Below are 13,177 nucleotides of genomic sequence, written 5' to 3'. Positions count from 1 at the left end.
CTTAGATTGTAAGCTCACTGGGGCAGAGACTGATGGAAATGTGTTAAGGACCTTAGATTGTAAGATCACTGGGGCAGGGACTGATGGGAATGTGCTAGGGACCTTACATTCTAAGATCACTGGAGCAGGGACTGATGGGAATGTTATTGGAACCTTAGATTGTAAACTCACTGGGGCAGAGACTGATGGGAATGTGATAGGGACCTTAGATTGTAAGCTCACTGGGGTAGGGAATGGTGTATAATCAGTACATTGCTATGGAAAATGTCAGTGATATATAATGGAGATTCTTTAGAACTCTTGCCCTTGGTTCATTTCATTTTATAAATAACCAATTCCTGTTCAACCTGAATTGAACCCTGCAGTCCTTCCCTCTCCTTCCCTGGGTCATGTTGCTGCCCTCCTGCTGTATGTATGTGCAACACATGGCACTGACTGGCAGACTTCATCACCAGGTACAATTATTAATTATTATTAATCACTTCATCACCAGGTACAATTATTAATTATTATTAATCACTTCATCACCAGGTACAATTATTAATTATTATTAATCACTTCATCACCAGGTACAATTATTAATTATTATTAATCACTTCATCACCAGGTACAATTATTAATTATTATTAATCACTTCATCACCAGGTACAATTATTAATTATTATTAATCACTTCATCACCAGCTACAATTATTAATTATTATTAATCACTTCATCACCCAGGGGTTCCTGGCAGAGGTTATATCTAGTTTGGGTGCAGGACATTCTCTTTAAACTGTCCAGTTACATTCCCTGCTGGGCTCTACTGCCCCACCCTATAGTAAGTACCTTTGTTGTCTGTGGCCACCCCAACTCCCAGCTCCTTAGTCTTCCTCCAGAATTGCCCTGGGGCTACAGACGAGAAAGGGGTTAAATGTGGCTTCATTCTGTCTCTTGCCACCTTTTCTGGAAAAAAATACCGGCCTTCCTATATATTTATCTTTATTCCCTATTAATAACATTGGGATCACTGGCCTTCCTATATATTTATCTTTATTCCCTATTAATAACATTGGGATCACTGACCTTCCTATATATTTATCTTTATTCCCTATTAATAACATTGGGATCACTGACCTTCCTATATATTTATCTTTATTCCCTATTAATAACATTGGGATCACTGGCCTTCCTATATATTTATCTTTATTCCCTATTAATAACATTGGGATCACTGACCTTCCTATATATTTATCTTTATTCCCTATTAATAACATTGGGATCACTGACCTTCCTATATATTTATCTATATTCCCTATTAATAACATTTGATCCCACATATATATATACACACAAGAACTTTGGGGGAGTCGGCACTCTCGTCGCTAGGTTTAACTTGCCTGGGTGCAGTGTCCAAAATTTTTGAAATAATTATTCAGTAAAGAAGGTCCGCACTCTCAGGACTTAAAAATTAGATCATGTTTTATTAACAAAAGACTAACGTTTCGGCCTCTCCGAGGCCTTTCTCAAAGTAACAACAGACAATGAAAAATGCATTAAATACCCATGATGGGGGGGAAAAGTTCATTGGCTGACATGTCATCCTTGTCATCATCACAATGCATCCAATAGCATAACTCAAAATACATCAATACTAAACATTAATACTAAGAAATACAGATAATCATATCACTGTTTAAACACCCCTTGTTTAAGAGAGGAGGATACTTAAAAACAAACTTTGTAACCGTTGTTAATCTCACTCCCAACTATTTAAATGTATCAAAATACTAGGAAATACCGGTAATGTTACAAAGTAACAAATATGAGTCTCGGTAGAAGGTCTGGTTTCATATTGTATTGCAGCGTGATCAGTGCAGAGCTCTAAATAGGACCACATAATCAAATAGCTATTGTTGCTAAGTACATCCCCCATAGCAACCTAACCATTAATGTCATTATTGACCAAAAAATAATGTGTGGTTATATTAACCGGTGCATCACCCCACACGGGGTTACAGAGACATCCCAAGATAAACATATAAGATATGTGGGTAAAGAAACATATTTCCCTCAAACTATTAACCCCAAATGTGTCAGTTGCTTCCTGTTCCTATATCATGTCATAGAGTCATGTGTATACTGTATAACGAACTTAGCATCAAACAATGCCCAGTGTATATAAAATTATCAAAACAATGTTACAAAAAATTATTACAAAAAATGTCAAAAATGAAGAAAAAGAAAACAACATAAAAGACGAATAAATTTATTATTAAGTCCTTTGAAGAAAATCACCAAGTATTAGAGTCGTCATGGGTTAAAGCCATGAAACAAAACAATTGGCTGGAAGCATCGGGCTCGGGGGTAAGGGTTACTTAACCTCTAAGTTGCAATGCAGGACACTTTGTAACACTTCATGAAGGGCTTAAATAATCGCAATCCATCCTTCATCTTCCGATACTTTAGAGTGTAAATCACCCGCAATGCAGGGACCACACTATCCCCCTCCCACCCGTCTAAGGAGTTTGTCATGTAATACTGTTAGGGTGTGAGAGTAGGGTATGCGGTGTGGGAGCCCAACGATGCTAAAAGTGTGTTAGTAAAATCAGCTCACCAATACCCGCTGTGCCCAAACCTCCCAAGCTCCAGCACAAGGTAAAGTGGTGCCGTGATCAACTTGCCGAGGCCCGCCGGCTTAAAGTTTCCAGCCCTGTATGTCAGAGGCATCTCGGATTCCGGCACGTCATGGGGAGGGTAGCACTGTAGAAGATAAAGAAGCAGGGCTGACCGGCACTCAAACGGATCCACAAGACCAGAGATATTCCGTTAAAAGATAAATTTATTAGTAGAAAAATTAAAAATGATAGCTTCATCTCCATCCACCCTACGCGTTTCACACTCTTCAGGGTGCTTAGTCATGGGCTAGCACTGTATCAGCTCGCTGAGGCCCACCGGGTTGGAATTACTAAGCATCTGCGGTAAAGCCATAGCGGGTTCTGGCGTAATCATGCTCAGGGGGCCCCACAGATGCAGGTCTCTGGGGAGACATTCCCAACTGTGAGCTCCTTGTCTGCCGCACTTAGCCACTCTCCACAGTGAAGTCCCAATCGCTAGCCACAGAAAATCTCTGTTTGTTTGGGGGGGGAGCATTGTAAGGGCCTGCAACCATAATGTTGTCCTGCTCGTCAGCCGTAGTCATCAGCTTCAGCTGGATCAGCCTATCATCAGACCATTAACGACCAGCCAACGACGCATGTATGCACCGAACGCAGGTGAAATGCAACAGGCTGCGTCCCAACCTGCGTTTGGCGCTTACATGTGTGAGTACAGCCCCCTTCAAAATAATTGAGTGCGTCTACTCTACCCCTTCGGCTGAAAGAAAGCACAACGCAGGGGAGCGCAGATAAACGCCCGTCTGTAAGAACCCTTAAACATCATTTGAGAAAGCAGCACAAGGGTGAATCATTCCCCAGTGATCTGTAAAGGAGTTTAACAAGAGGAGCAACAAGGGAGCCACAGCTAAGGGTCCGGTAGCCTTTGTGTTTAGTAGTCTAATTTTCAAGATCTGCTGGCAGAATGTCACTAGCCCCTGTGCCTCCAAAACAATTTTCTTCCTTTACCCTTCCAGCTGACTGCCGCCCACTCTATCATAATTAGCGATGAGCACATTTTTTTTCTCCAGCCATGAATTCACGGCGAAATTACTTATATCGCCATCTGCAAATTTTTTTCGTGAAACTGTGACATAAATTCACAGCGTAAAAATTTGCCGGGAAAAAAACGTCGAAGAGACAAAAAGTTGCCATAAGAAAAAAACACCCATTGACTTTAATACATTGAGACATAACGGGGTCCTCGATCTAAATGGCCGTATTCTTCTGGTTGTGATCGGATCGCTGGGCCCTCTCAGAATGACAATGCTACTGACGCGCTCTCTTCTTCTCTCATAGGATGGTCACTTCCTACATCTGGTCTGTACTAAAACCCTAAATCTTTCTGCATCAGAAGCAATGGTGTAACTATAGCGGAAGCAGATCCCGTGGTTGCGGTGAGGGTAACACAGGTTACACTGGTAAAAAGGGGGGGACTACAGGGTCTGTTTCCTCTATAGGAGGAGTCCCTATGACCTCCAGATAGTTTTCTGGTGGGGGGGCTGTGCTCTATTATTATGCCCCTGTTCAGCAGTGATCCTTTTCCTCTTTCAGATCAGCAATTTAATTCTTTTTCTATTTCACATACTCCCCCTCTGCTAATCCTCAGCCAAAATTTCTGGATAGTAACATCTTAATGTGGGGGTGCCTCAGGGTTCTGTACTTGCTCCTCTGTTGTTCTCCTTGTACACTCTCTCTTTAGAAGACTTATATCTTCATTTGGCCTTAACTATCACCTGTAAGCCGATGACATCCAGATATATTTAGACACCCCTCACTAATCGCTGACATTCACACCCAGATAACAAACTACCTACTAGCTATCTCCACCTGTTTGAACCAACTCCACCTGAAGCTCAACTTGGCTAAAACTAAGCTCATGGGCATCCTATCCAAACCGAGCCTTTCTCTACATTTCACCATTTCTATTGATGGCACAACCTTTAAACCTGTTAATTCAGCACACTGCTTGGGGGTCATCTTTGACCAGTCCCTCTCCTTCTCTAATCATATTAATAATACTGCCAAAACCTGCCATTCCTTCCTTCATAATATAGCCAAGACACGGCCCATCTTTCACAAACAATAGCCAAAACATTAATCCATGCCCTTATTCTATCCCGTTTAGACTATTGCAATCTCCTCCTAACTGGTCTTCCTGACTCCCATCTCTCTCCCCTCCAATCAATTTTAAACTCTGCTATTATTATCTTCCTGCTCTCTCCTAAAAGGGGAACCTGTCCAATCACAACGAAAATCCTTAGCATGGCTGCCTGTTAAGCAAAGGGAAGCAAATAAACTCCTTCTACTGACATTCATATCCCTCACTCCTCTGCTCCTCACTACATTTCTTCTCTTGTCTCACTGTACATTCCTGGCTCCTATAGTGTTGAGTCTGCATTACCTTGTCCTCTCCACGCCCCCCCCCCAATAACTGGACACCAGAGAGCATGATTTAACACAAATTAATATATTGTAAAAGAACCATAACTTATTGTGTCAGTTTGTACTACACACAGTAAAAGAAGATAAAACAATGGCACATATCTGTATCCCCCAAGAAGCAGCACCCTAACCCCTAACCCCTGTCTCCTATCCAAGTCCTCATCAAAGTCTGTCCAACTCCCCAGGAGCCCAGGTCAACCCAAATGAGTTGCAAGTGAGGGGAATCCCCTGCCCAGCTCCTGTGTATGTACTTATGTCAAATACAAGAGAAAATTGTTTCATACTTACCATCATTTTATTGTCCTGGTCATCCCTACGGCAGCATAATAATTACCTTTGGGTATTTTCTCTCCCTGTTGGTCCATGCAAAAGAAAACAAACACACCCCATATGCATAAGTACCTCCTTCACCAGGCCCTCTGTGTCTTAGTTCTTAGCCGAAAAACATACAATTCATTAGGGTGGGTATGCTGCCATAGGGATGACCAGGAAAAGAAAATTACGGTAAGTATGAAACAATATTCTCTGTCATCCCTGGCAGCATAATAATTACCTTTGGGTAATACCAAAGCAATAGAGAGGCTGAAAGTACAGAATGGCCAAAATGAACATCTGAAGAAAACAAAAAATCCAATTTATGGTGTCTGATGAAGGTATTAGGAGATGCCCAAGTAGCTGCTCTGCAGATTAAGTCAGAAGGAACCAAGAAGCCGCCACACTCCAGGTTGAATTGTTGCCAAATTCTCTGATATGTAGATAAAGTACCTACTTTCCTGGCGAGTAGTGTTTCCACTAATAGCTCAGAGCAACCCTGCTGCTTCAGTCGTAGCTTCTCAACCTCCAGGCCGCTAGACTGAGGACCGCCAGATTCGGGTATAAAAGGGGCCCCTGAATCAATAAATCCTTCACAGCTGGAAGCTTCAGCGGTAACTGGATCGTCAAACGTCTCAACATAGGCCTGCGGGGCCAGTCTCACAGGATTGCTATAACATCCATCTGAGACAACAGGATCTTCTTCAGGACCCTGAAGATCATTGGGAAGGGTGGAAAAACATATGCCCAAAAATCAGGCCTGGACTGAGAGTCAAAATAGGCCCTGCCATTCTAAGTACACAGAAGCCCAAACAGCCCCCTACCAGCCCACTATATGGTAACTTTCTATGGAACCATACAGTAGCCCCTCTGGCATTTGCCAGAATCCACAGATTGCCAGTCTGGGCCTGCCAAAGGTTCCTCCAGGCCTGAGACAAAGCATCTACTGCCTTCACAGATGTTAAAGGCACCCTGGTAAAGAAGGTCTTGATTTTGGCATTGTGATCCGAAGCCATGAGATCTATCTGAGGCAGACCCCAGTGAGCTATAATCCAATGAAACACTCTGGGATTCAACTCCCACTCCGGTTTGTTTATGAATTCTCGACTCCGCATGTTGATTCACGATTCCCGGAATGTAGATACCTGTTATGTCGAGCAGGAAGGTGTGTGCCCAACTCATGATCGGAACAGTCTTCCTCAGAAGCCTGTCCCTCCTTGCTTCCTTATTTATGGAACTGCGGAGGAGTTGTCCGACCTTATCTTTACAGACTGACCCATCAGGAGTGGCTTGAGGGCAAATAATGCTTCTTTGACAGCTTTCAACTCCAGGACATTCGAGGGAAGATGAGACAGATTCCTGCTCCAAATACCTTGAGGAGCTGAAGAAATCCTGATGAGGCCTTCGTAAGAACTCCAAACGATAACCTCTGATGATGAGACTTTGGGTCTTTTTGTCGCTTCAGGACTTCAATTTAGTCTATTTTCGTGACTTCTGGTCTTTTCACTGCTTCGGATGTTCGGCTTCGGCTGTTTTCGTGTCTTCAGATCTTTTCGCCGCTTGGGGAAACGTGACATTGTGACTTCGGAAATGGCCGTACGGCTTCTGCGCTGTCGAGGGGGTCCGTCTCTTTTGAAAGTGCAGCACTGCACCCCCCCTTCAGGCCCGAGACCCCTGTACCCCCTTCCCCCCCTGATGGTGGCCCTCCTGCCAATGGAAGACCGGGAAACAGTTATTGTGTCTATAATCTCAATGGGTTACAAGAAGTGCGGCTAAAGTGCAAAAGATATGGCAGTTTCAACTGCTGTTTGCACATTGCACCTACAGCTCCATCATCTTATTTATCTGATTCCAAAGTGAATCTCAATAAAGAAACATCACCCTGTGAGTTGTTCATTTATAGAGAAATAAAGTCCATTTATACCCTACCCTTAGATATGAATCATCCTATTCACATAAATATACATATAGAGGATGTGAGACCAGCAGTCAATAAGTAAAATCATTAATCAGTGTTTTACTGGAAAAATATATGTTTAAGAAAGTGTGATTGTTTTGGGCTGTCATGATGTAAATCCTGGCTTTTGCTGTAGGAGCAGACCCAGTGCTTCCAGATTTACACGTCCAGATCAGAGTTTATGGAGGCCCCATTAAAGTCATCTCAGTTTTATTCCCTCTGCAGAGACAACCCAGCCTAAACAACACTTGCCTCTAACAATCATTTGCCTCTCACTTGTTCTTTTTTTTTTTTCAATTATGTCTTTATTGATTTTACATCATTAACAGACCATTTAAATCAACAGTTTTGGCATCAGTTGCGTATACACAATGTCACATTTCTACACATAATACATGAAGTAGTTACATTAATAATGCTTAAGAACTGTGTTGCCAACAATGGTAAAGATAGGGTGAAGGGAACTGGGTGGGGACATAGGGAGTATCAAAGGTTAAACCAAGGTAGCATGCATTCCCATGTCTAACTCACACTGTTGCATTAAAGTATACAATTTTTATATTCCTGTTCCCCCTTAAACAATACCCATGAGGCCCATTGAGCTGTATAAGCAGTTGCGTGTTTTGCTGTGAAAGCTGAACGTTCTTCAAAATTTTGTATCTCATCTACTTTCAATAGCCAGTCCTTGACTGAGGGCACTTGTGGTGATTTCCAATACAAAGGGATCAGTAGTTTGGCAGAGTTTAGTAGATGTGGAAGAGCTGAGTTGTGAAAGTGAGATCTATCTTCTTGCGACATATGAAATAAAAGTGAATAGGCAGGGTCATCAAGGTTTCTCCCATTAGCAATATGGGAGCAGAGATGGAGGACTGAATTCCAATACGGTACAATCGCGGGGCAGGCCCAAAAAATATGGAGTAGGGTGCCCTCTCCCCCCTTGCATCTCCAGCAGGTGCGTGTTGTGTTTGGGAACATTTTATGAAGCCTGGAGGGTGTGTGATACCACTTAGTCAAGATTTTGTAATTCAGTTCCTGGATCCTGCTGCATCGGGAACTTCTCATCACTGAGCATATTATATCTTTAGCTTCATCTTCCGTGAGGTTGATGTTTAAGTCCCTGCTCCATGCTTTAAAGAAAGGTAGATCAAGTAGGCCTCCAGGATCTAAAAGGTTCTTATATATACTTGAGAGAGTGTGCTTGGGTGGGTCTCGAACATTACATAAAGCTTCAAATCTGGTAAGAGTCCTGCCAAAGATACAGTCTCCCCCTTGTTTGTTATAAAAAGTTTTGAGTTGATTATACTGTAGGTGCATAAGGGGTGTGAAAGGACGTTGCTGCTCTAGCTTATCCTTAGTCACCAGTTTACATTTGTCTTGCAGGTGAATTATTTGCAGCTGATCATCTATAAGCCAAGACTTATACTGTTCCCTGCGAAGTGCTGGCAGGAACTCAGGGTTGTTCGTAATTGGAAGCAGTGGTGAGGGGTATGTAGTCAAACTTGTTCGTTTGAGGCTGTCCCAAATTTCCAAAGTGTTATTTAGCAAAGGATGTGCTTTAGTTAGTATCCTTCTATGAATTTTATTGATCCAAGGGAGATGCAGAAGGTGCGTAGAAGTGCCTTGCTGTTCCACCTCTATCCATAGCTTGTTATCTAAGTGATGTGACCAATCCAGTATCCTGTTGAGGATGGTCGCCTTGTAGTATTTGCGGAGGTCAGGTAATGCAGTTCCTCCCAACACTTTGGGTCTGGTCAGAATGCGCTTACTAAGCCTGGGTTGTTTATCTAGCCATACGAATTTGGTAATCGCCGCTTGAAATTTGTCTATCCAGCTATTAGAGTGTTTGAGTGGGAGCGCCTGAAACAAGTACAATACTCTTGGAAGCACATTCATCTTGACTATGTTCATTCTACCGAACCAAGAAAATGTATAAGATCTCCATCTCTTTAAATCCGACTCTAGTTTCTTAATAAGATGTGTGTTGTTGAGTTCCACCCAGGTATTGTAGTTTTTCGTTAATTTTATGCCCAGATAAGTTATTTCAGTAGACGCCCATTTGTATGGAAAGTTTTGAGAGAGACCTTGTATGCTTCGTGCCGGCAAAGAGACATTGAGCGCGTAGGATTTGTTATGATTTATCCTGAAGTTGCTGACAGTCCCATAATCGGACAACAGATTGTTCAAGTTTGGTATTGAGATGATGGGGTTAGTTATGAAGAACAACAGGTCGTCCGCATATGCTGCAGTTTTATGATGTCTACTTCCAATTTCAAGCCCCCAAATATCCGGATTGTTGCGCACAGCAATTAAAAATGGCTCCAGCGTCAAAATAAATAGGGTAGGGGAGAGAGGGCAACCTTGGCGAGTACCGTTCTTTATGGAGATAGGGTTAGAGAGTAAGTTATTCACTTTAACCTTAGCAGTAGGGTTAGTATATAAAGCATGTATCCATTTACATAGCCTAGGTCCAAAACCATATTTTTCTAAGCATTCAAACATGAACCTCCATTTAACCCTGTCAAACGCTTTTTCCGCGTCTGTTGACAGTAGAAGCATTTGTTTAGATCGGGTTTGGGCATGAAACAGTAAATTTATTAATCGGTTCGTGTTGTCTCTCGCCTCCCTATTTGGGACAAAGCCAACCTGTTCTGGATCTACCAACTGTTCAAGTATACGTTGTATTCGTTTCATAATGATTTTGGCCAGTAACTTTACATCATTGTTAATTAATGAAATGGGTCTGTAACTCCCCGGGTCAGTAGGGTCTTTGTTGGGTTTCAGCAAGAGAGTTATTTGGGCTTCCAGGGATTGGATCCGTTTTAATTTTAGGAATGTAATTTTTGGCAAGTTTTTGTTTCAAGGCGCTGGCCAATAACCGACTACATTTGTTGCCATGTTCGTAAAATTTGTGTTTAATTAATGTGTGTATTCGGTTAGCGTATGTATTAAGTCTAACATTTAGTTCCTGTCTAGCCTCAGCGAGTGCCTGCGCATTCTGCTGAACTGAGGACTGCTTGTGCAGTAGTTCTAGAGATTTAATTTTTGCCAGTAGCGTTTCTACAAGTTGTTTGTGAGATTTTTTTCCTTCTGGCCCCTATTTCTATCAGCGTACCTCTAATTACACACTTATGAGCCTCCCAACAAATGACCGGTGAGATCTCAGGTGTCGAGTTTTCTTTAAAATAGTTCTGTAGGTTAATACCCAATTCTTTGACCAACTCTGGGTCTTTCAAAAAGGTCTCGTTAAACCTCCAGGATTTGTTGCGATTGCTCAAATTTGGAAGGCAGATTCTAACAGAAATAGCGGAATGGTCGGAAAATGTTCGTACGTGAATTTGTGAGTCCTGAACCTCAGCCAATGCATGTTGTGAAAGAAACAAGTAGTCAATACGTGTATAAATGTTATGTCTAGCCGAGTAGAATGTGAAATCTTTGTCTTTAGTGTGTTGGGTACGCCAGACATCAACCAATAGTAATTTGTGCAATAATTTTCTAATTTTAGTACTTGTTGTGGGTGGGGAGCTAGACTTCCCTGATGAGCAGTCCAGATGTGGTTCTAATGGTACGTTAAGATCCCCCCCTAAAATAAGAACTCCTGACATAAACTGTTCCAGCTTTTGAGTTATTCTGGAGAATTCTTTACCTTGATCCGTGTTGGGTAAGTATACGTTAGCGAACGTGTACGTTTGCTGTCCTATTCTACCTCTAATAAACACATATCGGCCTTTGTCGTCACTTTTAGTAGCATCAAGTGCAAAATTCAAATTCCTAGAGATGAGTATTGCCACTCCTCTTGTTTTTGTGTCCTGAGGGGAACTAGTATATATGTCCGGAAAAAATGGATTGTTCCACCTGGGCATGTGCCCCTTCTTAAAATGCGTTTCCTGAATAAAGGCTATTTGCGTTTTGTGCCTCTTTAGCTCAGCGGAAAGAAGGATCCGCTTTTGTGGGGAGTTTAGTCCGTTAGCGTTTATCGAAATTATATTAAATGTGCTGTGTGCGTCTGACGACTTAGATGATGCCATGCTACCAGCAGGTATCACAACAAGAGTACCTGGGAATAAGTAAGGATAGGGGTAACAGTGAAAGTTCGGTTAGTAACCAAAATAACTATTTACACTCTTTATTCTACCTTCAATGAAAGGGGTGATTTACTCAGCTACCTACTGGGTTAAACTAACTCCAGGGTAGTATTGGTTGTAGATATGAGTATTAAGGAGGGAAAGTGGTGTGTGGTGGATGTTTCGAGTGAGAGCCCCGCCCCCGGGGCCCGGTCACCGCTCCTATGATGGGCCATCACGTCAAACCAGTAAAGGGCACTGCATCAGTTTAGTTTACTGTACCCCCCTCCTTATCTCTCCTCCTCTTCTCAATCCCTCCTCCTCCCACTCATCTTTCTTACTATAAAAACATGCATTTCAAAAATGATATAACAAACAAATTAAAACATCTGCAATACGACTATTCCTGACATGTCCGAGTTTTCAGCATCGTCCCAATGTGACTGAGAGACGAGATTACCCTAAACTTTCACAATCATATACAGTTATTGAATTAAATTTTTCCTTTTTTTTTTTTTTCTTTTCTCTCCCTCCTTTCTTTTCCCCTTTTCCTCTTCTTCCCTTTTTTCTCCTTTTTTTCTTCTTCTCTTTCCCCCTTTTGTCACACTATTTCTAACCCCCGGACAATCAAGAGCCACGGACATACCAGCATAGTCACCACATTACCAAAACATTTATCATTGTGCTGATAAGCATTGTTTACAAAGCATAAGGTGGGTCCTAATAAGAACAGGATGCTTATAAAACATAGCACTGATATGTTGTTGAGTGTCTATCCCAGCTCCTTTGTTCTCTTTTCCATTACTTGCCTTTTCTCTTGCCCCTTCTATTGCCCCTTTATTTGTACTGTTCCCATGTCCCCGTTGTACCTTTGCCATCAACGTTATAGCTACTGGTACCCAGTGTTCATATGAACCAAGCTCGCAAGTTAATGTCTAACCTTAGACAGTAACAGCATCAAATAAAACCCTGAACTTAGCGCCAAAGGTGCATATGACTATTCAATGAAAGGATAGCGATAGACTGATCAACAACATAGTTTCGTGCCCTCACACATCAATCAGTGTTTATGAACATGCAGCAAGATAGGTCGTTCAAAAGTATGATAAGAGCATCTGTCGTGTTCCAGCAAAGAAAGGTATTGTACAGTCTGACTCACAATGTCATCAAGCATCATAAATAGATCCATGCATGATAGTCAGCTAGTGGTACGCCATCAAACAGTCTCGTGCTCCATTGTGCCATGACGTAAAGAAGAAAAAAAAACAAAAAAAAAAACACCAGTATGGATAATCGAATACAATGCTGACTTAAACATATGTTGCATGATATTTAAAGACTCCAACAAATCTTGTAGTGCCTCTCAGCAGAGCATGCAACGACAAAAAAAAAAAAAAAAAGGGGAAGAATAATATTTGGGGGGGAGGGAGAAGGGTAAGCCACCCATCCAGAGGGCAGAGAGACAGTAGATGATGAACTGGACATGCCGTGATAGAGGTGTACACAGTTTAAATGTAGGCCCGTAGCTGTTAATAGTTAGTACAATGAGGCTATGGCGGCAAAAGTAATTATAAACATAGGGCCTGTATGGCCACTTAAACAGAAAAAAAAAATTACCCAACGGTTGTTGCTTCATGTGGTACAGGTTATCTTTCCAACGTCAGTGGGGGCTATCCCTGTTGAATATGATCATGTTGCGGATCTTTTGGCGAGGGCCCATACACATACCTCGCCCAGTCGGATAGGTCTGGAGGTGGAACACCTAGATTG

This window comes from Xenopus laevis, chromosome 8L (assembly GCF_017654675.1).
Source record: "Xenopus laevis strain J_2021 chromosome 8L, Xenopus_laevis_v10.1, whole genome shotgun sequence".
Classification (NCBI taxonomy): Eukaryota; Metazoa; Chordata; class Amphibia; order Anura; family Pipidae; genus Xenopus; species Xenopus laevis.
Note: the sequence above shows the minus strand (reverse complement) of the source record.